This window comes from Bidens hawaiensis, unplaced genomic scaffold (assembly GCF_021521415.1).
Source record: "Bidens hawaiensis isolate Kalapana, Puna unplaced genomic scaffold, B.hawaiensis_p1.1 tig00024894_1, whole genome shotgun sequence".
In the NCBI taxonomy this organism is placed as follows: domain Eukaryota; kingdom Viridiplantae; phylum Streptophyta; class Magnoliopsida; order Asterales; family Asteraceae; genus Bidens; species Bidens hawaiensis.
This window is the reverse complement of record NW_027493953.1, coordinates 98,317-122,825: the sequence shown is the minus strand read 5'-3', so window position 1 is coordinate 122,825 and position 24,509 is coordinate 98,317. Positions and strand designations below refer to the sequence as shown.

The 24,509-nt window shown below is 40.2% G+C and overlaps 1 pseudogene across 1 annotated transcript; it reads left to right on the top strand.

Annotated features, from left to right (window-relative positions):
* Window positions 1–22,252: 22,252 nt before the first annotated feature.
* LOC143570346 (early nodulin-like protein 15) lies at window positions 22,253–24,168 on the top strand (annotated as a pseudogene). Its single transcript, XR_013141912.1, has 2 exons — window positions 22,253–22,552; window positions 23,546–24,168. The product of XR_013141912.1 is annotated as an early nodulin-like protein 15 (transcript).
* The last annotated feature ends 341 nt before the right edge of the window (window positions 24,169–24,509 follow it).

The window sequence follows — 24,509 nt, the reverse complement described above, 5'->3', positions numbered from 1 at the left end:
TCTTTAATAAGTTTTTGTTTTGATTTTGTGCTTTTAGATGATGTTTAAGGTGGGGTGGAGAGAGCCATAGAAGTAGGAAAAGGATAAGATATTGGATTTCTTGATATCCTCCATTTGGTTCTCCACTTTTATTTAATACTAGTCTAAAAGCCCGTGTGATACACGAGTTGAAATATTTTTATAAAGTATTCACCTTTTGGCTGACACGTGTCCTCGGCTTCTATATGCGGGACAAACCTCAACTATTAATCTTTTGAGCATTTGATTAATAGCATGATCTATCTAACAAACTTTTATCAATAGATACATGCATAAAAGACTTGTACCACTCACATCATATAATTTAAAATAGGGAAAGTGAATAAGGTACTGTTATACACTTAAGATTACACGCGAAACCTTCCAAAACTAACTTGTTTTGATTAAAAACGCTAAAAAGTAAAACAAAATCCCATGATTTGCTTCCATGTATCCTTTGTGAGTCACATTTTTTCATCTTATTTTAGCCAAAACTAGCTTTACGGCTTTTCTTTAAACCTGCTTTCGTTTTATATATTGCTATCCCAGAGTTCAAGAGTCTTAACGTCCAGTTTCATGTTCTGGACAATAGCATAAAATATATATATATATATATATATGTATGTATCTATATTGAACAACAGAAAATAGCATAATAATGGTTGTTGATATGAATTTTAAAAAAATATAATATAAAAACATTAAATAACAAGCCATAAGTAAAACTCGAAATTGAATAGCAGGATCTTTAATGTCATAATAATTCTTGTTTTTCTAAACAGCAACTATAATTCTTAATTTGCTTGAAAAACAGTTTTAGCTAAAATCGGAGAAAAGAAAATTGAAAAAATAAAAATCGTGAACAATGAAGTATATATATGGAAGCAAATCATGTGATTTTTAATTTTACTTTTTTAGAGTTTTTAATCAAAACAAGTTAATTTTGGAAGGTTTCACATGTAATCTTAGGTATATAACAGCATCGTATTCACTTTCCTATTTAAAATAGATGACTAACAGAATCCAAATGCCATAACATACTTTTCAAATACGTATGAAATTCATGTAAAGCAAAATAAAGATATTTCATGTAAAGCAAAATAAAGATTGAATTGTTATATTAAGAAATCTAATAAACTGCAACTACATAAAACTTGACGCCGATGCTTTTTCTTGATATATTTTACACCTTCATCCACTTGCTGCTGTTAATTTGCAAAAGGTACCGGAATGTAAGCAACACGCATGCCAATATATAATTAACAAAAGAAAATATTTGACTTTTCCATTTTTTGCGTATATTGGAGGCGCAAGTGAAGGTTCTAGGATAAAATCAGCAGCTATGATGGCAAAGAAAAAAATGACACCTCCAAAGAACTGTGAAAAATGTTAGATTCATGAAAGGATATATAAAGTACCGACTTACCAATATATTTCATTTCAGAAAGCCAATGGAATTTATTGCATTATGGGCTAAGTCAAAGAAAGATATGCTTAGCATAAGGCCTGCAGCAAAACCCTGCACCAAAATATTGAAGTTTCTATGTAATATGCAAATAAAATAAACGGAATTTTCAAAAATACAAATTTATGCATACCAGTAAAATTCCAAGCATCTTCAAGTTAGGAGCTTTAGTCAAAATTACAAAATTCGCCCCTACTCAACAAATCAACGTATGAGATCACATATTTGAATTAAAGCAAACATAATTAAGAACATGGATACTTCAGCAATCATAGATACAGTCAGCAAATCACTTTTATACTCGACATCAAAATCAAAATCACTTTTAAGCCTAATAGTTCATAACGGAGAAACCAACATGAATATTAAACAACTACACATAAAAACCATGAATTACATTCATATCAATTTAAGCAATTAATCAAAAAAAAATATTGCTATAACAAATAGGTTGTTGGGTATAAGAGGGATTCTATTTAACCAAATAAGTGGTCGTGCTAAAACAGAAAACATAATTGATTTAACCAACTAATTCATCAACAGAAATAATAATAATAATAATAATAATAATAATAATAGATCTTAATTCTAACTATCACCATCAACCACTATTTGGTTCTCATACAGTGCTTGCAGGGCAGGTCTTGTTGTAACAACATTAACACATAAGCATAATTACACCCGCATATATGTACATGCACGTGTATATAACGTGTTAGTGCATATGTTTTTTCCTTATCTATAGTTCGTATATCTTTATTGTTCAAATATGAGTACGTGTTGAAATCAATAATCCATGGCCATTTTCTCAAGCTAACAACCTTATTATTAATTTGAAATGAGATAAACATTTGCATTGATCATCAAAAGCAAATTAGTAAGATATTGCTCATTGATCCTAATCTTTATATTAACTTTATTGCTTATAAAAAAACTAAGCTTATTGAATTTAGCTGTAAACAGGACATCAAACACTTGCTTACACAAATGATGTTCCAGCAAGCTCTCTTCAAATACCGAGTAAGCCATGTATAGACCGTGGTCTTGGAGGGTCTTGTAAGCTTGGATCACAAGCATATACTCATTAGCAAGCTGGTCATTGCCTAAATTACAGAAAAAAAGAACCAGTTATAACAATATATCAATAAATTAATCACAATAGGGTTGAACTAACAACATGCAAGAAAACATACCTTGAAAGCATCCAAAATTTGCTGAACTCCATTATATCTTCCTTCTTAACAGTAGTAATACAAAAAGCTGCTGCGGTTTTATGATGATAATCTAAAAAAATAAAAATAAATAAAAAATATTCCCAGTATTAAAAGCTAAGTGCGTGAGGTATTTAGGTCCGAAAAGATGTATGTATAACTAAATAAAAGTTTCATATATTTCACACATTAGCCTTTTTATCAAGTAAAAGGTTGTTTTTACATTCCAATTATGTGTGTTCGTTATGTTCATGAACCATTCGTTTATACTGTTACTGAATGAACACGAACAAAAAAATCCCGCTATTTTGATTGTTCATTTAAAGTTTAACGAACAAACATGAACATACTCTGTTTGTTAGTGTTTGTTCGGCTCGATTATAAGCCAAGCCTGGTGATTAGTCACCAATTTAAGATTTTACTTAATGTAAATGACTATCTCCATTGCAATTAATCTAGATATTATGACTTGAAAGCCAAAACAATTGATTTTCATCAAAACATTCGTTTTCAAAGTGCTTAATTCAGAAGAGGTCGGGCCTGAAAGTGTATGATATGAAGAATAAGGAATTTAAGTTCAATAAAATAAAGAGAAGTAAAATTTGTAACGTTATAGACAGCCCAATCAAGTAATTATACAACTACTGGTGACAGAAAACATGAACACAAACAGCATCCCTATAATTGAAGTTTAAACCCTAAAAACTAAAAAATTATTAACAGATATATATATATAACATTAGGATTCTGTTCAGAAAAATACAAATCAAAGGAACCATTAGAAAGAGGGAAAAAAGGCCCAAAAAATTGATAGATAAACACTCAAACAAAACCGATAGAAACGGATCGACAGAGGCGAATGACGGGAAGGTGAATACATAGATAAATTGCATCAACATTCCACTGGCTATTTTTTTATATAATATGAAGGTATTAATTAGGGTTTCCCAACATGGAGGATAGGATGAATGGAGAAGTAAGCGGACAAGAAGTGTCTGTGTTTGAAATTTGAAATGAAGTGAAGTGAAGTGAAGAGGAGGGTGAAGCTTTCATGGGAAGTTTTCACGATAGCAAATGAATTATCAGAGCGACACGTGTCTCATAAGATCTTCTTTTTTTATTACACTAGCTTTTAGCCTCCGAGGGTTGTTTTTTGCATTTGTCGTTTCTGTTATTGTGAATATGTTTTTTCAAATTTTAATTTAGTTTGTTGTACGGAAGTTTGTTTAGATAACATACATACATACATAGTAGTTCATTTGTCAATTTTGGCCGCTTTTTTTCGTATGAAACTATTTATCCGTTCCTTACTTAGATCGATCGCTGATCATCGGTTGGTCCATGTGGCACCAAATAGTTGTCCGTTCCTTATTTAGATTGATCTTGTATTACCGTGACTTCCCATATCAAAAAGGCTTATCCGGGCATTACGAGTGGTTCCAAACGTTGTTACTAAAAAGTTACAAAAGATGTCACTTTCTGTAGCAGCCATAAGTATTAGTTACAAAATATTTGGTTGTACAAATATTGGTTACATAAAAAGTAGTGTTTGTTATCCAAGTTGTCCTAGTAGTGCTTGCTGATGACTTCCCACATTCCAAAGCATTTGCCTAATGTTTTCGATTTCCCCCCACAACCTCAGCATTTGCATAGAAAACGTGATTGCCTGATAATATGTAATCTGTTAGTTTACGTACAGTGCATAAGTCTTTTTTTCCCTTGCATTCACCCAAAAAAAGCATAAACCTTCACTGGTGAGATAAATTTATAGCTGGAAATGGAAATCCTTTAAAGTGAAGAAACTTACGTTCTAGAAATGCATGTGAAGACACAGATCAAAGAAAAAGGCATAAAGGAGAAACGGTGATATATAGATTTGTGGATGAACAAACAAACGGTTTTCAAACTTGTAATAAAAAAATAAAAAATGGTTATGGTTTTATAAGGGTAATACTGTCATAAAATAAAATATTATTTATAAAAAAAGTTTAAATGAACTTGCTGCCCTTGAAAATAATCATTTGAAAATAAAATATTTATTTTATGGATTTTAATTTAATTTATTGTTAGAAAGTTTGTTATATTCATTCAGAATTTATATACTTGGGCATATTTTGATCAATTTATGTTTTTTTATGTTTGTTCATTATGTTCGTTCTGAGTTTTTGAAAAATAAAAAAATTTGGTTCATAAGTTAGGAATATATTTCTTTGTTAAAAACTTAAGATTTGAAACATGTTCTTACCGGTAAAAGAGAGGTTATTTGCTTTGTGAGTGCAACCATTTTAACCCCAGCCAGGGGCGCTGCCCCTTGGACCCTGCTAGGGGCTGCCGCCCCTAGAACCCTGCAACCGGGGGCGCTGCCCCTAACATCACAGTAAACTAAAGCAAGTGTGTACTCCACACATCCCCGAACTTGCTTAATGTTTATTATGATTAAATTGATCAACCAGTTAATCCAATTACACTAAAATACTAACACTAAGTACATGCATCCAGGCTGTACGGAATATTTCTTTTGATCAAATTCGATCATTAGTAGGCATCAGTTATGAAGTGTCCTTCAAGCAACCACGTTCACCTTTAAAGAAACCAATTATTCAACTCCAAAATGTTAAATTGAATAAGAGGATTAACCTTATATGTAAGTTTAATAGACTAATATTGTATTAACACGACGATAATAATTAAACTCTAGAAATAACATGTTCAATCATATATGTAAATACTAACACTGGAATTGGTTAACTAATTATGATATTTAAATAAAAGATATTAACTTCTAAACATATTGAAAATTATTTGAACACCTATCAGAGCATATTAACGTCTTTGTGACCATTTCTAATCTTCTATACATTCAATTTTGCCCGGTCAATTTTGTAATGTGTAACGGTAACCACCTACCAGAGCATATTAACGTCTTTGTCAATTACCAATTATTTATTCTTATCATAAAAACTGTTTCATCTAATCTATTTCAAGTTGATATATATTTTTTATTCTTATTATATTTGATGTAAAGTGTTGCTTATTAATATTTTTATATTATTCGTGTCAAATTACATATGAAAAAAGGTTAATCTCACCAATATCTTAATTGTGAGAACCAAAATAGAAAATTAACAATATTTTAGATGAAATTATTACTTTGCAGGGATGTCAAGTTAAAGAGGATTTTTTTTATAATTAATAATCGCATATTAAATGAAATAAGTTGTTTAACATGCTAAATAAACTTATTTTATTTTATTTTGCTAAAAAAGAAGAAATTCTGCAATTTTTATTTTACATGACTTTCTTCCAAAATAATATGATTAATTACTACTACTACTATTATTACTTTTTCTCAAACGGCCATTTTAGATCACATAAAGTTAAGGCTATTCTTTGATAAATCTATAATTTAATTTTTACTGGTAAAAGAAACTATTTATATATTTGAGATCATAAACTTGTACTTCAAATTACTATTCGATAACACTTTTAATAAATAACTTTAACTTTAAATAACTCGTTAAATAACTAAGTTTAATTAAACGTTTAACTGTCTAAATTTTAAAAGAAAACTATTGATCAAAAATAAAAATGATTATTTTCTAAAAGAATATATAACTTTAGGACCCAACGTGTAACGTTTCAATAAAAAAGGTAAGAGTTGAAGTAGTTGGGGACTAAACCTCGGGTTAGTCTACCTGCTTAGCTACATTCATCCACGAACTAAATTTATATATAAGTTCGATTCTATGTGTTCATCTAAATAGAGAATATATACAATATTATTATTTTAACATAGTTACATGTCTACTTTTATAGTAAATTATACTTTAAAACATACGGTAATAATACTAAAATTACTATTTGATTTGGTCCTATGAGTTTTGGAGGTACTCAACATTATATTGATTTTATAGGCCTAAATCAAAATGAGATTTTGTGACTATTTTATTAAAAAATAAATAAATAAAACAGTTAGTACAAGTCTCGAACTCATGATCTATAGCTTAGCAAAAACCAAGTTTACCACTAAGTTAATACATAATTTTGAGTACATACTTTTTTCATTATAATATATCTATATATAATGCTTTTTTTTGGATTTAGAGGTCTTAATTAAATAGGTCTAAAGTCTTGTTTGATTTTGCTGGCCCTGAGAAGATTATAGCATTTACAAAGATTAATTATATAGTTTACAAAATAAAAGTTTAGACTATTTTTAGCGATGAGTTTTCAAGCTAAAGTACCATGTAGAGATTACAAAGGCGAAAACAAAACCATTAAACTAAAACCACTGTTTATTTAGGTGAGATGGTTTTAACTTTTAACTAAACACCAAAAAAAAATTAAGTTTGATTGGTTGAGATTCCCTTGGGCGGTGGGCCCCACCTAATTTCGTTGGCACTTGGCCGCATACCATTAAATTCACGCTCTCTATAATAGTGTGTACCACCTAATTCAAGTAACATAACAATAACAGTAGGTTAACGCGGACTACATATGATATTATAATGTTTAAAAAACTAAAATGTAAGTTTTAGTCGTTTCACAACAAAATGTTGTTTACTCAATAATAAACAAGTCATATAAAAAAAGATTAATATGTATTTTATCTTTTGAAATTATAATTTAATAATATTAAAATCTTCAACAATAGTCTTTCAAAGGAAAATTAGTCAAGGTTATTAAGTCAAAATTAATACACAAACGAATTAGTTTACGTTAGCACCAGCTAGTTCACGCGGCAAATTTGTAGTTTAGCCATAACATAACATTGACATCTTCTAATATTCGGAAATACGTGTTAATTTTATTATTATCTTATTTTGTCGTTTATTTATTTTCTAGATAACTGAAGAAACGTGGATCTACTCACTGGTAGCAGATCTACTTTCCTCGGGTGTGATTATACTATTTCACCGATGGTTCTTCTGGGTCTGTGTTCTTCCACCTACAAAATGAACAGCGCCGTTACTTACCCCTCAGAAAGGGACAGAGGGGTCCTCTTTGGGGTAACCCTCCGGCGTGAGAATCAGTATATTTGTGGAGAAGATAATAATATGTCTGAGAGCTCTCTCAAGAGTATTGCTGAATAGCTTAATACCCTCTGATTGTGAGACTGTCTGTTTGTATGTAACTGACTGTGAGTGAATGTGATTCAATATGATTGAATGTGTTATCACTGCTTGTAACTGTCAATGATTGAGTATGAATGTGTCATCAAAGTGGAGTTGATGCTGTATTTATAGTGCTAAGGTTACCACCGGTTGGGCTCAACCTCGTTGGCTTCCTCCAATCGCACTGCGCCACGTGTCCTCTGGGACACCTGGCGCTTTCTCGTTGGTTGTAATCACGTGGTAACACATGTGTCATGCTGAGTTGTCGTCCTTTCATTTGGCAGCTATCAACATCAGCATATTCTTTCTCCTTAAAAAGATGCCTTCTGGAAGGTTGTCTGACGTGCACAATCCAGGTTGCCCTAATCCTGATTTGGATAAGGACGAGGTTGATTATGCGCACGTGTGATATGCGCCCATCCTGAGGATGCGCGAGGTCTTCTCTTTATTCTCACGCGCAGATATTTCATGCGCAGATGTGATATGCACGAGCATGTGATATGCGCCGCGCGCTGATGCGCTGCGCGCATATGTGATGCGCGAGCATATGTGTGCCTGGGCAGATGCGATATACACGGACATGTGATATGCGCCGCGCGCTGTGTGCCTGGGCATATGATGCCTGAGCATGTTTTGTATGCGCCATGCGCATAGGTTTTGGCTTTGTGCCTTCATAATGTCTTTATCTTGTGGGTTGACCCGCCTTGCTCGGTGTTGAGGCGGTTACATACCTCTTCAAGCCCCCCCAGTCTAATGTGTGTCTTATTTCGCGCGAGCGCGGTAAGATGGATATTAGACTTACTGATTTGGTCTTTAAAGGGGTTTTGTCGTTTTATTGGTTGTTTCCATCGTTGCGCGAAGTTCTATCCATTTGGTTGAAAACGAAGGGTTGAAAACGACGGGTCGAACACGTGGTTAGTTGGTGGTGACGTGCGCCGTAAACATGTCAGACGTTTCGTGTGCTCGAGGTGCTACAGTTGCCTTTCACGTCCCCTCACACAGCTGTCTTGAACACGTGTCGCGCTCGCATTGGTTAGCACCTGCGAGTGGGGGCGCGTCTCTGCTCCGTGGCAGGTCGGTTACAATTTTATGTCCCCTCAACAGTGTTAGGGACACGTGTCGCGCCCTCGTTGGCTTGCACCCGCGAGTGGGGGCGCGTGAAATCCGATCAGCTGCCACATTTCTCTCTCCTGGGCCTATAAAAGGAGGCCCTTAGGAAATTTTTTATCTTCATCTTCATTGTTGATAATTTTCGAGTTTCTGCCTTTCATATTCTGAATTGAGTGTTTTCATCTTTTCGATTTCTCGATTATCTGCTGCTGCAGTTGTATGTCTGATAGTTCAGACTCGTCTAGCCCCTCAATCACCTCTGTTGCCTCTCGAAGACGCCGTGTGAAATCTGTGGTGATGTCGACATTGAAGCAAAAGGGGAAAGGGAAGAGGGTTGTTGAGACCACATCGGAGGAAGTAGGGAGGACCAAGGCCACCAAAAGGTGGAGTGAAATCCTCTGCAAATTGAAGCAGGCCGATCTCGACAACCTCATCGCCTCTCAGGGCTTTCCCACCCTGTTTGGCTGCATGTTTCCTAGGTCCGTGCAAACGGCGGCGGACCCGCCTGCCGGCTATATATCCCTATATAGCCACTTTTTCACCCACTGCAACCTTCGTCTCCCGATGACAAGGTTTGTGGGTGCACTGCTGAAGTTCTATGGGATTCATATATCCCAAGTCCATCCGTTTGGACTCGTGCGCGTGACTCACTTTGAGTTCATGTGCAAATCCCAGCGCGAGGAACCCACTCCTCGGCGCTTTCAATATTTTTACAAGCCCAAGATCCAGGACAATTGGATCTCTTTCATTCCTCGCAGTCAGAATGTGAAGTGCTCCACTGTTTCATTCAAGAGCCTTCATGACTGGTCTGAGAGGTTCTTTTACATTAGGGCTGGTGTGATACCCATCCGTATGACCATGCGCTCTATCTCTTCGGCGCCTGCGGATGAGGGTGTCCTCAAGAACCCAACTGGCGCCTGGGTTAAGAAACTGACCGCCGAACCATCCCCCGCGAAGAAAATTTGCGAGGAGGCGCTGGTGGGGGTCGGCATGAGTAAGCTATGGGCCGACAGCGCGCTTGAGCCCGTTATCCAAGTCGACGGGTTGTGTAAGTTTATTTCATTGCTTTATTTATTTTTTCTGCGCGAACATAATTATTTTGCTGATATCACTTGACTTGTTTTTGCGCAGTCACCAAGGATTATGTCCTTGCCGCTTATGATGAACAAGTGGAGGGTGGCTCCGTCGCGCTTGGCGCTGGGGAAGTTGGTTTCCCAGATCGCTTCGATGACATGTTCATCCCAGTGGATCTGGAATTTGACTTTGACAGTGACGCGCCTGGTAAGCCTTCGCACTTATGCTCATTCCTTTAGAATACCCAAGTTTATTAACAGTTCTGTTGGTTGTTTTTGTAGATGCGCTTGAAAACTACGAGCTAGAGCTCGCGGAAGAGGAGGAGGAGGAAGAGGAGGCGCCCCTACTAAAGCGTAAAGCTAAGGGGAAATCTGGCGCAGGGGCCAGTAAGAAACAGAAGAAAGATGACACCCCTGTCGCTCATCCCCATGCTCAAACGAAGGGACCTAAGGAAACCCAGGTGTTTACCACAAAGGTTTCTTTAGCTTCCCTGCCTGTGAGAGTGGGCAGACCTCCTGTCCACTTGAGGTATGGTGGCGTCGCCTCCTCCTTTCGCGCGGCTGAAGAGAGAAGCAGTGCCGCGCCTGCAACAGGTATACTTTATTTATCTTCATCTGGCTGAATTGTTATTAAACCTTTCCTCCTTTGAATGTTTGCAGAACCGGCGACGGTAGCAGATGAGCCACAGACGCCACAAGGTGCTGAGGCTGCGCCGGGGGCTGCTTCGGAGTCCCCTGTTCTACCATCTGAAAAGGGTAGAATGAATTTTATGGCGATGTTCGCCGCTCGAACAGAATTGCGCCAAGGTATGTTTTGCACACTTGTCTTCTTTATTTTTCTTTTGGATTCAGTCATAAACCATTTTTCCTTGTTGATTTGTTCATAGGAGTTGTAGCTGGCGTACAAGTTGCTGGCGACACTCCTGGCGCCGTTGGCGGCGCCGCTGGTTCTGGTCCTGCTCCTGCTAGTGCTGATTCTCCCCTTATTGGGGTTACAAAAGAGCAGGAAGCCGTATTGCGCGCCGAACTGGCGGCGTCGAAACCTCCCTCGCCTCCTCCTACCCGCAGCCCTCTCCGCGAGGCTGGTTTGGAGCCCCCCAGGTCGCAGGAGAAGAGGCCTATTCAAGAAGATGAGGAGGATGAGGGGGCTCAAGCTGAGGACTCCTTGGGAGACCGCGCCAGCCCTGCGATGCCACAAGCCTTCGCAGCGCATACTTCTGGTGGGGCTGGCGCTGACTTTTCTGCTTCATCCCCGCAGGTATGTTTTAATTTGTTGCTCCGCTGCGCGTACCTCCATATAAGTATGTTTTATGACTTAGATCATTTCTTGTGTTTTGTAGGAAGGTGACCACGTTTATCGCCCGAGATGGAATATTAATGAAGAAAGTTCCTTCCAATCCATGGGCGTATGCGAGGACTTCTGGGCTCATGCCGTGCCTCCTACTGAAAGGAGGTATCAGGAGGAGCGCACTCGCGCTGACTTGCTCAACGATCACATTTTCGCTGGGTCAGCTTTCTTTGCTGCCTCCCAAGAGCTTCATCGCGATTATATTAAAGTACGCGATGCTCTTGTGGCAGCCCAGCAAGAGGCTAAGGTGGCTGCCTGGAACCTTTCTGATGCTCGCGCACGAGCTGAGAAACTCCAGGCGGAGCTCAGCGAAAATAGAGCAAGTGCCAACACCGCCTATATTAAGCGCGGGCATGAGCTCCAAGCTGCGCGGGAGAAGCAGCAGTTGGCGGAGGCCGAAGTTGCCAAGTACGCGCGTAGAGTGCGTGTCTTGGAACAGCAGGCTGAGGCGCGTGACCAAGCTATCGTCCAGAGTATCACTGAAAAATCATCACTGGAGAGCGAGGTTGCGCGCCTGAAGAGGGAGTTGGCGGCCGCGCAGGCCGATAGAGATGAGGCCTTGGCGACGGCGGCGTCCAGCCAGGAAGCACTTGGTGCTGCGCAGGCGGAGAATGAAAAAATCTTGGCGGCAGCAGCGTCTGATAAGGAGGAGCTACAAAAGACTAAGGAAACTGTTGAGTTATTAAACTCCCAGGTTCCTGTCCTCGAGACGTCTGTTGCTGGCCTCGCGCAGGATCGCCAATGGCTGGTGTCACAGGGCATAACTCGCTGCGCTTTGGCGATGAAATATTCCGCCGAGTTTCAGGCCCTTGTGATGGACTGCAATGCCGCCGCGCGCTTGGTGGGCCGAGCTGAAGGGTTTACGGATGGGTATGACTATGGCATGTTGAAGAAGAACCCATCCGAGTACCCTTACAAGAGCGACGCGGCCTGCGCGGACATGGCCGCGGTGGGGGAAAAGTACATGAATACTCCAATCCCCATCCTTATGCAGGTACCTTGACCTTAATGAGTTTTACTTGACTAATTTTTCCAAGTGTTTTGTACTCAATACTTTTCTAATGATTTTGCAGATAGCTGCGCTTGCTGACCAGCCCGACCTCGGCGCGCTAAAGAAGTTGCTCGATGAATGCGAGAGGGCTGGTGGCGATGATGGTGGCGCGGGGGATGTTGCCCCTGCCAGCGGCTCTGGCGCTGCAAATAAATCTGCTCCTGCCACCGTCGTGATAGAAGACTCCAATGAGGAGGAAGAACTTGACTATGGTCAGTTCGGAGATGAGGAGCAGGCCGCGTCAGATGCTGCGGGAGATGATGAAGGTGATGAAGTGGCTGACGTCGACGTGGAGACTTGAGAAGCCCTTCATCAAATTTTACATATTTAATTTTTTATACTTGTAATTTGTAACTCATCATACTTGTAAATTTCAATCCAATGGAATGAAACTTGTTTTCTCTTTTTCACATCTTGCGCATTTCCATTCATCTCTTCATGTTTGCTTGTATAGATATAAGATATGCTTGCACGTTAAAATAAGAACAAGGTTGTAAGGAAATTATTCACTTAACCTCTGTTCTATTTTGTTTGTGGTTTCGCAGTATCTTGTTTATGCTGACATGCGCGCTAACTTTTCATTATTTCTTTTTTGCGCGTCGTTGTCGCGCGGTATTTATATGGAAGTATGAGTTTAGCCATTACATGTCAGCGTGTGTTACTCAGATATCCACTATGATTCCGCGCGCGACCTCGACCTGAGACCTTATCATGATATGGCATGTACTTTGCCTTAGTTGTGTTTAAGGATTTTTATGATCAGGCTGCGCGGGATGTAAGATGGATGTTTGTGAGTGTTTTGAGCTAAGGCTCTTTGTTTTGGGCTAAGGCCCTGACGTTTTTAGAGTTAAGACTCATTAACGTGTTTGAGCTAAGGCTCGTAAGTTTGGGCTAAGGCCCTGGCGTTTTAGAGTTAAGACTCGTTAACGCGTTTGAGCTAAGGCTCGCGCATGTATGTTTTACTTCGCTTTATTTTGCTTTGAAGTCAATATAGTGTTGTCATATTGTTCCAAATTAATAAAGGAAGTGTGAAACATGTATGCAAAGGTAATAGAACAAATATTGAAAGATAGCGCGACAAATATTGAAAGATAGCGCGAATCATCATTTATGATGGCTTAAAAGCCTTGATTACATATTTGAACTTTTTACATGAAGCATTTTCTAAGTTGTGCCGCGTTCCACGCGCGCGGTATTTTTTTTCCATTCAAATCTTTTAAAGTGTACGCGCCTTTCCCCAAATCTTCTGAAATTTGATAAGGTCCCTCCCAATTGGGGGACATTTTTCCTGGGGGTATTGCGCGACTAGCTTCATTGTTTCGAAGGACAAAATCATTTTTCTTGAAGTGGCACTCTTTAACGCGCTGATTATAATATTTTTCCAGCTTTTTCTTGTATCTGGCTTCATTGATGATAGCCGCTTCTCTGCGCCCTTCAAGCAAGTTAAGGTCCAATCTTCTTTCGCGCTCGTTATCAGTTTTGCTCATCATGAGTACCCTATGGGATGGGCATCCAATTTCTGCTGGGATCATAGCCTCTGTCCCATAGGTTAGGCTGAACGGGGATTCGCCATTGCTAGTTTTGCTTAATGTCCTGTGCGCCCACAGGACATTAGGTAACTCTTCGACCCAAGAATGGGATTCTCCCTCCAACCTTTTCTTCAGCCCATTTAGCAAACTTTGATTCGCGCGCTCCACTTGGCCATTCCCCTGAGGGTGGTAGACCGACGTGAAGATTTGGTTGATGTGCAATTCTTTGAGCCAACTTGATATCTTCCTGTCAGTGAATTGTTTTCCATTGTCGCTCACAATTTCCATAGGAAGGCCAAAACGGCAAATGATGTGGCTCCAGATAAATTGCTTCATCGCCTCAGCTGTGATTTTTGCTAGTGGCTTGGCCTCAACCCATTTTGTGAAATAGTCTATCGCCACTACCAAAAATTTCACTCGCCCTTGCGCTTGCGGCAGGGGCCCCACAATATCAATGGCCCATTTGTGGAAAGGCCATGCGGAGGTCACTGGAATCAAGTTGTTCTTTGGACGCATGGTGTTTGGCGCGTAGCTCTGACATGCCTTGCATTTTTGGATTTCTTTTAGCGCATCCAAGTACATGCCTGGCCAATAGTAGCCTGAGCTCATTGCCTTGGCAACCACCATGCGCGGACCAGCGTGTATTCCACAGATTCCTTCATGAATCTCCCTAATCACATAGCTTGCTTCTTCAGCATCCAGGCATTTCATGAGCGGTCCAAGATAAGAGCGCCGATATAATGTACCATCAAGTAGTTCATAGTTCTGCGCCTTGTGTCTTATCTTTCTCGCCTGTGCGCGATCATCCGGTAACGTCCCCTCCTTCAGGAATTCCATTATTGGAGTTATCCAGGATGAAGGGGTTGTATGAATTACAAGGACCGATTGCGTTTGCACTGACGGGTTGCTCATCACTTCCACCCTGACATCTTTGCCAAAGTGATCAAAATTAGTTGATGCCATCTTACTCAACGCGTCAGCGGACTTGTTTTCGCTGCGCGAGATGTGTATGATTCTGAAGAAGTCAAACTGCTCAACGAACTTTTTTGCCTGCTCTAGATATAGAGGCATTGTGTTCTCCTTGGCGTCATATAGGCCGTTGACCTGAGCAGCTACCAAGTAAGAATCAACATGGGCCTCTAGCCTTTTAACTCCAAACTTGCGCGCAATGCGCAGACCAGCCAGCAGGGCTTCATACTCAGCCTCATTGTTGGTACTCTTGAAGTCCAACCTAATAGCATAAGTATATTCATGATTATCAGGGTCCACCAGTTTGAGGCCTGCGTCGGACCCTTCGCTGTTGGAGGCTCCATCAGTGAATAGCCTCCAAACATCTTCTTCATCATTTGCTCGCGGAGGGTCTACCTCGCGCTGAGCTTCTTCAATCTTTCCCTCTGGGATTTCCGTGATGAAATCCGCCAAAACTTGACCCTTTATCGCTGGGCGGGGCTTATAAGTGATCGTGTGTTCACCTAATTCCAGCGCCCACTTTGTCAGCCTTCCGGAGAGCGCGGGGCGTCGCAAGACTTGCTGGATGTTGTAACCAGTCAGAACTTCAATAGGATGACCATTGAAGTATCTATGGAGCTTGCGCGACGCGTGTGTTAGTGACAAAACTAACTTTTCCATGATGGAATAGCGCGTCTCAGGGTCTGTGAGCACCCGACTCACATAGTATATTGGCGTTTGGATCCCCTTGCGATCCACCAATAATACTGCGCCGATCGCGCGGTCTCCAGCTGACAGGTACAATGTAAGGGTTTCGCCAGGAAGTGGAGCTGTGAGCGCTGGCAACTTTATGAGACATTCTTTTATCTCAGTGAAAGCTTGCTCAGCCTCAGGCGTCCACTTGAATTGGCTCTTCTTCAAACAGTTCCTCAAGGTGTTAACGAATGGAGTAGATTTGCTGGCGTGGTTCGCTAGGAACCTGTTGATTGACACCAATCTACCATTCAGCTTCTGAACCTCTTTCATGGTGGATGGTGAAGGCATGTCAAGGATGGCTTCCACCTTTTCAGGGTTCACCTTGAAACCATCCTTAGTGACCATTACACCAAGAAATTTCCCCTCTTCTGCGCCGAAAGTACATTTGCTCGGGTTGAGCTTCATGTTAACTTCCGTTAGGCGCTGAAGAGTTTCCTCGATGTCTTTGAGCATTTGTCTCTCCTCCCTGCTCTTGATCACCAAATCATCAACGTAGACTTCTAGATTTCTTCCGATTTGTTCACTGAAAACCGAATCCATAAGTCTCTGATAGGTTGCGCCCGCATTCTTTAAACCAAAGGGCATTTTTGTGTAACAAAAAACACCCTTGTCGGTTCTGAAGGCAGTCTTGTCTTCATCCTGTGGTGCCATTTGAATCTGGTGATAGCCTTTGTAGGCATCCAGGAAACATTTGAGCTTGAATGGCGCCACGGAGTCCACCTTTGCGTCGATGTTTGGGAGGGGGTAACAGTCTTTCGGACATGCTTTGTTGAGGTCCTTGAAGTCAATACACATTCTCCATGACCCGTTGCTTTTCTTTACCATCACAGGATTGGCTACCCATGTCTGGTATCGGATCGGGCGGATGATGTTTGCGCGCAACAGGTCCTCCACTTGCTCATTCATGGCCTTCGCCTTTTCATCCCCCATGATTCTCTTTTTCTGAGCAATTGGCTCCACCGACTTGAACGTGTTAAGAGAATGTTGCGCCAAGTCTCGCGGGACCCCCGTCATATCGGAGTGTTGCCACGCGAAAACCGACGTGTATTTTGTGAGCAACTTTTTCATTCTCAATCTCGTTTCGTCTGAAATGGTAGCGCCAATTGTGACCGTTTGCTCTGGGAATTTTGGGTTTAAAATCCACTTCTCTGGCGCATTGTCAGCCATTGGAAGTTTCATTCTCCCTTCCCGCGGCGTGCTTGTCACTGCGCACAAATGATCGCGGTAAACAAATGTTACGCTTGTTGGTGTAGGGAACCCCAATGCGCCGTGCGCTGGCGACGGTACAGCATTAAATTGGGCAATCGTTCCCCTACCCAGGATCATATTGTGGCATGACGTGGTGGGTAAGACCAAAAAGTTGACAACTTCGGCTCGCTTGTGCTCATCATCCCCCATAGTTAGTTCAAACTGAATCTGGCCTAGGGGATGTATGATTTCATTTGAGACACCACAGATTGGTGCGTTCACAATTTCGAGCCGCGCTTGGTCTGCCGGGTCTAACTTTCTGAAACACTGCTCATACATAATGTCAGATTCGCTTCCAGTGTCCACCAGGACCTTTGACACTTCGTAATGAGCAATGTGTGTGGTGATGACGAGAGGACTGCTTATTGAAGGGCCTCCCCTGATTCTTGGGAAGATGACTTGCTGCTCGCGCCAATCTCCGTGGATTTGAGCGCTTCTCTTTTTTGACGTCTGCCCTTGTCGTCCCCCCTCAGCCACACAGATTCTTTTGTATTTCTTGCTGGCAGAGGCTCCTTCCGGTTGCTCATCTTCTATTCTTTGGTTTTTTACCAAGTGAGCCAGCCTGCCTGACTTTACATCCTTCTCGATCGCATCCTTTAAATGATGGCATGCGTCGGTGTTGTGGCCCGGGGACCTGTGAAATTCACAATATTTGCCACTGTTTTGCGGTCCCTTGTAGTGTAGTTGCTTGGGGGGCTTGAATTGGACATTCTCAGTACTTAACACCTGTGAAGGTGTTTTAGTGAGGGGCGTCCATATTCTTGGCAGAGGTCTGCTAGGATCTCTGCCGCCCTCCCTCTTGTCACCCTCCCCGCGATTACGAACTTCTTTTTGGGGCTGGGGTGAGGTTGATTGCGCTTGTTTTTCCGCGGAAGAAAAACTTGTTGGCTGCAACCTGGACCATACAGAGTTCTGTTTGGCCCTCTTCTCTTTGCTGCGCGGTGATTCTGCCTGATGCGCTCTTTCTCTTGCCCTATCTTGGGCAATCTGTTTCTCATTTCTCGCGAAAACTCGCGATGCCTCCATTAGCTTGGCCCACGTGGTGGGCATACCATCTTTGCTTACGAGAGCCCGGCGGAGTTGATCACTGCGCGCGCCTTGTATAAAGGCCACGCGCAGGAGTTGCTCAGTTATACCCCCGATTGCCAGGGATTCCTGATTGAAACGAGTGATGTAATCTTCAATCGTTTCATCATTCCTGCGTATGCAGTGCATGATGTCATCAGGATCGCGCGTGTGCCTGCGCTGCTGTACGAAGTGGGCTTGGAACTTTTCTAATAGTTCCTCGAACCCATCAATTTGCCCTGTCGGCAAGCTCTCGAACCATACCCGCGCTGCGCCCGTGAGGCAGCGAGCAAACATATGACACCATGTTGGCATCGTCCAGCTCTCTAGGTTTCCCGTGTTATAGAAACCTTGCAAAAAGTCATCTGGATCTGTTGTGCCATCATATTTGCCCAGACCACTTGGCATCTTTGTCTTGTGCTGGATGGGAGCCTGCGCGATGCGCGCAGTAAACTTTGAGTGTTTTACCAGGATGGCTGGTCTGTAGGGCGTGGTTACGTCCACTTGCCCTCTGACCGGTGGGCTGTACGGCATGTGCAGATCCAGATCTGCTCTGGCTCCAGGCGCCATGTTCACAGGCGCGCGGAGCTGTGAGCCTCCTGCATGAGTATCCCGTGTCTTCCTCATGCTATGCACTTCTTCATCACTAAACTCAGTGTGTGCAGTGTGAACAGAATGTCCTTCTTCCGGCGCGCGCGGCCTCTTTGTAGTCTGCTTATCAAAAGCTTGCCTTTGTGTTTGGTCGGCTAGCTTCTTCTGCTTGACCATTTCGTTGTACTTTTCAATCAGACGCCGCTGCTCGTTTATGAGCCATTCATTCGGATCATTTGCTTCATCTTCTGGACCCATTGGTCCTTTCAGCTTCGCGCCGGCCATATTTTGTAACGTGAGATCGTCTGGAGGAGTTTCAGTCTGGCCGTGAGGGGTTGTGACGAAGGGACGGTTGCTGGTGGTACGCGTAGAATCACGCGGAACCCTCAGAACCTGCTGTCCGTCGTTAACACCCTCACGTTCAATATCCTCCAGAGCTTGATCAACGTTACGAACTCCAGAAACCATGGTGATTGATTTTTTTTTTTATAGATCTGATGAGATCTGATTGCCGTTTGTAACAGTGGATGGCGCCAATGAAGAAACGTGGATCTACTCACTGGTAGCAGATCTACTTTCCTCGGGTGTGATTATACTATTTCACCGATGGTTCTTCTGGGTCTGTGTTCTTCCACCTACAAAATGAACAGCGCCGTTACTTACCCCTCAGAAAGGGACAGAGGGGTCCTCTTTGGGGTAACCCTCCGGCGTGAGAATCAGTATATTTGTGGAGAAGATAATAATATGTCTGAGAGCTCTCTCAAGAGTATTGCTGAATAGCTTAATACCCTCTGATTGTGAGACTGTCTGTTTGTATGTAACTGACTGTGAGTGAATGTGATTCAATATGATTGAATGTGTTATCACTGCTTGTAACTGTCAATGATTGAGTATGAATGTGTCATCAAAGTGGAGTTGATGCTGTATTTATAGTGCTAAGGTTACCACCGGTTGGGCTCAACCTCGTTGGCTTCCTCCAATCGCACTGCGCCACGTGTCCTCTGGGACACCTGGCGCTTTCTCGTTGGTTGTAATCACGTGGTAACACATGTGTCATGCTGAGTTGTCGTCCTTTCATTTGGCAGCTATCAACATCAGCATATTCTTTCTCCTTAAAAAGATGCCTTCTGGAAGGTTGTCTGACGTACACAATCAAGGTTGCCCTAATCCTGATTTGGATAAGGACGAGGTTGATTATGCGCACGTGTGATATGCGCCCATCCTGAGGATGCGCGAGGTCTTCTCTTTATTCTCACGCGCAGATATTTCATGCGCAGATGTGATATGCACGAGCATGTGATATGCGCCGCGCGCTGATGCGCTGCGCGCATATGTGATGCGCGAGCATATGTGTGCCTGGGCAGATGCGATATACACGGGCATGTGATATGCGCCGCGCGCTGTGTGCCTGGGCATATGATGCCTGAGCATGTTTTGTATGCGTCATGCGCATAGGTTTTGGCTTTGTGCCTTCATAATGTCTTTATCTTGTGGGTTGACCCGCCTTGCTCGGTGTTGAGGCGGGTACATACCTCTTCAATAACAATAAAATATAATGTTGCATAAAAGAAAAAAAAGTAAACAAAATTATACATGTTCACCGAAATACTATTAAAGGAGGCAAGGAATATTTTCCTTAGATACGAACAGGTTTTATAATATATATATTCTTTTATATAAATTTACAAGATTATATTAAAAATACAGTAAAGAAAGTCATAATTTATATAGAGGGTATAAGAAAAGTTAGTGTAATTAGAGTTGTGAACAAACCTAACGTTCGGGAAACTGTTTGGTAGGAAGTTCGTTTACGTTTGTTCGTTTAATAAATAAACGAATATAAACAAAGATTTTCTTTTGATTAACTAAATGAATAAGCACGAGCATAGACCATGTTCATTTGATAGTGTTTATGCACGTCCGATAATGTGTCCATTTACGTCCGTTTATTTTCGTTATTATTTTTTTGTTCACACAAGGATTTTAATATTTTTAATAACTTTTTCTGATCTTGTCATATATAGAGTTAAGCAAACTATTAACTATAAAGCAAAAGTATATACGAGTTCTATGTGATAATTTATATGTAAATTTAACATATGAATATAACTCGATGGCAGGGTTGAACCAGTGACACTAACCAGTAACCATTCTCGGTTAGTCATATCAAATGAATCATTGTTTGTGTTTGTTCATTTCTATTCATGAACTGCTCACGTACAAGTTCATTTCCTTAGTAAACAAACACGAACCAAAATCTAGTTTGGTTAATTATTTGTGAACCACCCGCTTGTCCGATAAGCAGTTAACGGACAACCTACTTAGCTGATGTAGTTAGAGGACTTCTTGGAGGGACAATTTTACATATTTCTGCCAAATCCTTCTATTATCAAGTACGGCTGGCACCATTTTAACATGCAAAAAGTCTGTCTGTACAAACGATCTAGGCCTAAACTCATTCCAAGTATAAATCTAGAAACATTCAACAATGAAACAAGCCACCTAATCTCACAAAGATGAGACGCCGGGGCCCACCACGACCCACGGTTACCTATTCCAATTCATTCACATTAATCAATTCTAGATTACTCTTCACACTTTATCATATTCATGGGTCAACGTCACATTGCACCTCACTTTTCAACTTTTCGGTCACCTTCCACCTCCTAGTACTATGTCTCCACCTTACATCTTTCCTTTGCATTATGTATCACATTTTTAAAAAATATATATTTTTTCATACTATACTAATATTAAAAATAACCATTATATGTTTTTTGGAACAACGATTTTCTTGTGTGTTAGGCTACAACAATTCTAAAATTTAAAAGCTCCGTTGCCCTACTCTAACAAGACAATGTTATCTTTACAAAGCATACACATATAACCCACATATGTGTATATAACCGGTTAAAGTTTAGTTATTTAGTTTGATATCCTATCATGTATACAACATAAACATTTATATTTAACTAGGTTTTATAACCCCCCCCCCCCACCCCCACCCCGGGTATTACGGAGGTTGTTTTTATTTTTTGTTTATAATATTTGTATATTTTTTTGAATTTTAATTTTATTTATTTTAGTAAGTTAATAATATACACAGTGTTTGATGACGAAACGGTTTTATAAATAAATGAGATCTTATAGCTCGTTTAAAAGCTATATGGGTTTGGTGGATCCATGACCCCGCTTATTTTTTTTTACTATAATATTGTTTCTTAATATAAACAATATCTTTTTTTAAAAAAATTGAATATTAGTTTTTAATATTTTCCAATTTTATAGGATGCTCATATAAAATATTTGGTAAGATTAATTTTTAATATAATGAGATGCTACGTTTAAAGGTTATCTGGGTTTGGTGAGACCCATATCCGTGAATTTGGGTCAAACGTATGGGAAGCCTCCATTTACAAATAAAGCAATCTGATGGTTTGAAAAAATGCAGGAAGTAACCAGAGATCTTTTAAAGGTTTCGTTTATATATATTTAAGATTAAGATAAGTATAAAACTATAAAATAAAAATCAATATAAAAAAACCTTATGAGTTAGAATTATTAGCCGAATATAATAACAAATCTATTTTCGTCCAAAATGTTATAAAATTTGCAATATGCTATATAAAAAAATATTATAAATCTTCGTTGTTAACACGATTTTAATTAAAATTAATAAATCACCAATAAAAACCCGTGTCCATACTCCATAACACATTAACACGAATCCTGTTACCTGTACGTATAGAGAGAGAAACTCAATCAATAATATTCTAGAGAGAGAGAAGGGGCGATCTGAGAATATTATTTACAAGAACACAAAAACATTATGGCTGGATTAATGAAGTCAAGTATGATGGTGGTCATGATGATGATCATGGTTGCATCCATGCATATGCAAACCACAACCGCTCAGACTAGACATGTCGTTGGAGACGCCTTGGGATGGACAATTCCGTCGAACGGTGCCACCGCTTACACCGATTGGGCTGCCCGACAGATTTTCAGAGTTGGCGACACGCTTTGTAAGTTATTTATTGTTTTATATATTTTTTTACAAAGGTTTTTTTGTTCTTACAAGCCAAAACCATTATTTGTTTTTATGATTACCCTTGATGGCTGTTAAGTTAAATATTTAAGTTATTTGGTTATTTTTACCTAAGATTTAAGATTCTGAAAAGAAAATAGGAATAGATAGAAGACATCATAAATTTAGGGACATATAGAAGACATCATTTGCCTAATGATAGATTAATTTTAAGTACCTCAACTAATTTTTTTTACTATGGTTTTGAAACTATTTACAAAACAAAAGTCATTTAGCTATTCAAAAGGTAACACATATAGTTATTTATGATGGGAATTTATCCATGTAACGAACTCAAATTTTGTAGAGTATTCACGTTTCATTCTTCATCTTTGAGTCTAAAAACAAATTCGAAGGATTGGATTATTTTCCAATAAAAATTTACGGAGATGAGGGGTTTTCTGTAAATTTTTTGGTTATTTTTCCTTAAATTTAAGAATATGGTTAGATTTAGGGATGAGATGTCAATGCTTTTAGTCACATTACAATTGTGAATTATTATTTAGAGCTGGTTATAGTTTGGATGATTATTTACAATCAAATTTTAAGATAAATATAAATGATTGAATGATTTGGTCTATTTATAATTTTAATATAATTATGATTTAATCTTATATTTAAAATAAAGATTGGCAGTGCCACTAAAAGTGCGTTAAACTTTGGAATAATTTATATAATTTTTAATTTATTAGATAAATATAAAGTTAGGAATTAGGAATTCGAGGAACACATGCCACGAGCAAACAAACCTACCACATTAATTAATTTGTAAATTTATGAATAAATATAGTATCGTTACTTTTTCTATGTCATGTGCTTTGCTTTTTCAATTTTGTTTAGTGGCCTTAATTTGACTAAAAAAAGTCATAATTATTAACTTTTGATCAATTAATAATTAACTAATTAATTAATATTAATTTTTTGTTTGCAGTTTTTAACTTCACCACCGGTTTACATAACGTGGCCGAAGTATCACAAGCTGCGTACGGTCCGTGCACCACCACCAACCCCGTCTCGTTGACCCCTATCGGGCCCGCGACCATCACATTGACCGCCGCAGGCACACATTACTGGATTTGCACCGTGGGAACTCATTGTCAAATTGGTCAAAAGTTGACCGTCAACATCACCGCCCCTGCTACTGCCCCGACCCCACCACCGGCTGCTGCCCCCACCACACCAACCACCCCACCACCAGCCGCCACTCCCACTCCCACCCCCACCCCAACTCCGGCGCCGGTGAGTCCTCCGGCCGCCACCCCCCGCCCCAACCACCTCACCGGCTGCCGCCCCGACCACCCCTCCGGCATCCACCCCACCCGCAACCGGACCCAGCCCACCGTCACCTACGGCAACCGGCCCATCTCCCGACGGTGACACGACTCCTCCACCGCCATCACCAAGCGCCGCCACCACCGCGGTGGTCCCGGCAACTTTGTTGGCTTTTGCTTTAGCTTTATTTTTCTAAATTAATGTTTTGTTAAATGATTTTTCTTGATTATTATTTAGAGAGTTTGTGTGTGATTAGTCTATGGATTTTTCTAATGTTTGTAAGGACGGATTTATTCTCTTCTTTTTTACATGATTCGTATGAATAAATTTCACTTTGTTTTATTGCCTTTTTCATTATTATATTCTCAAATGAAAAGTGGACCGATTCCAAAGTGGTAATATTCGTATAGCCAAGTGCTTACAATTTATGGGTTTTGTCACAACAAAAATAAACAATTATAAAGTAGACTAATAATATCCAAAAGCCAAAGTGGCAATGTGGAATGTGTCTAGTAGTGGAAAGGCTTTAATTTTTAATATTTTAGATGACTAGATGATGCATGTCAAGTCACCGGTTTGTGCGATCGAGTACATCTACTTCTATAACTTTTACATTACATTAC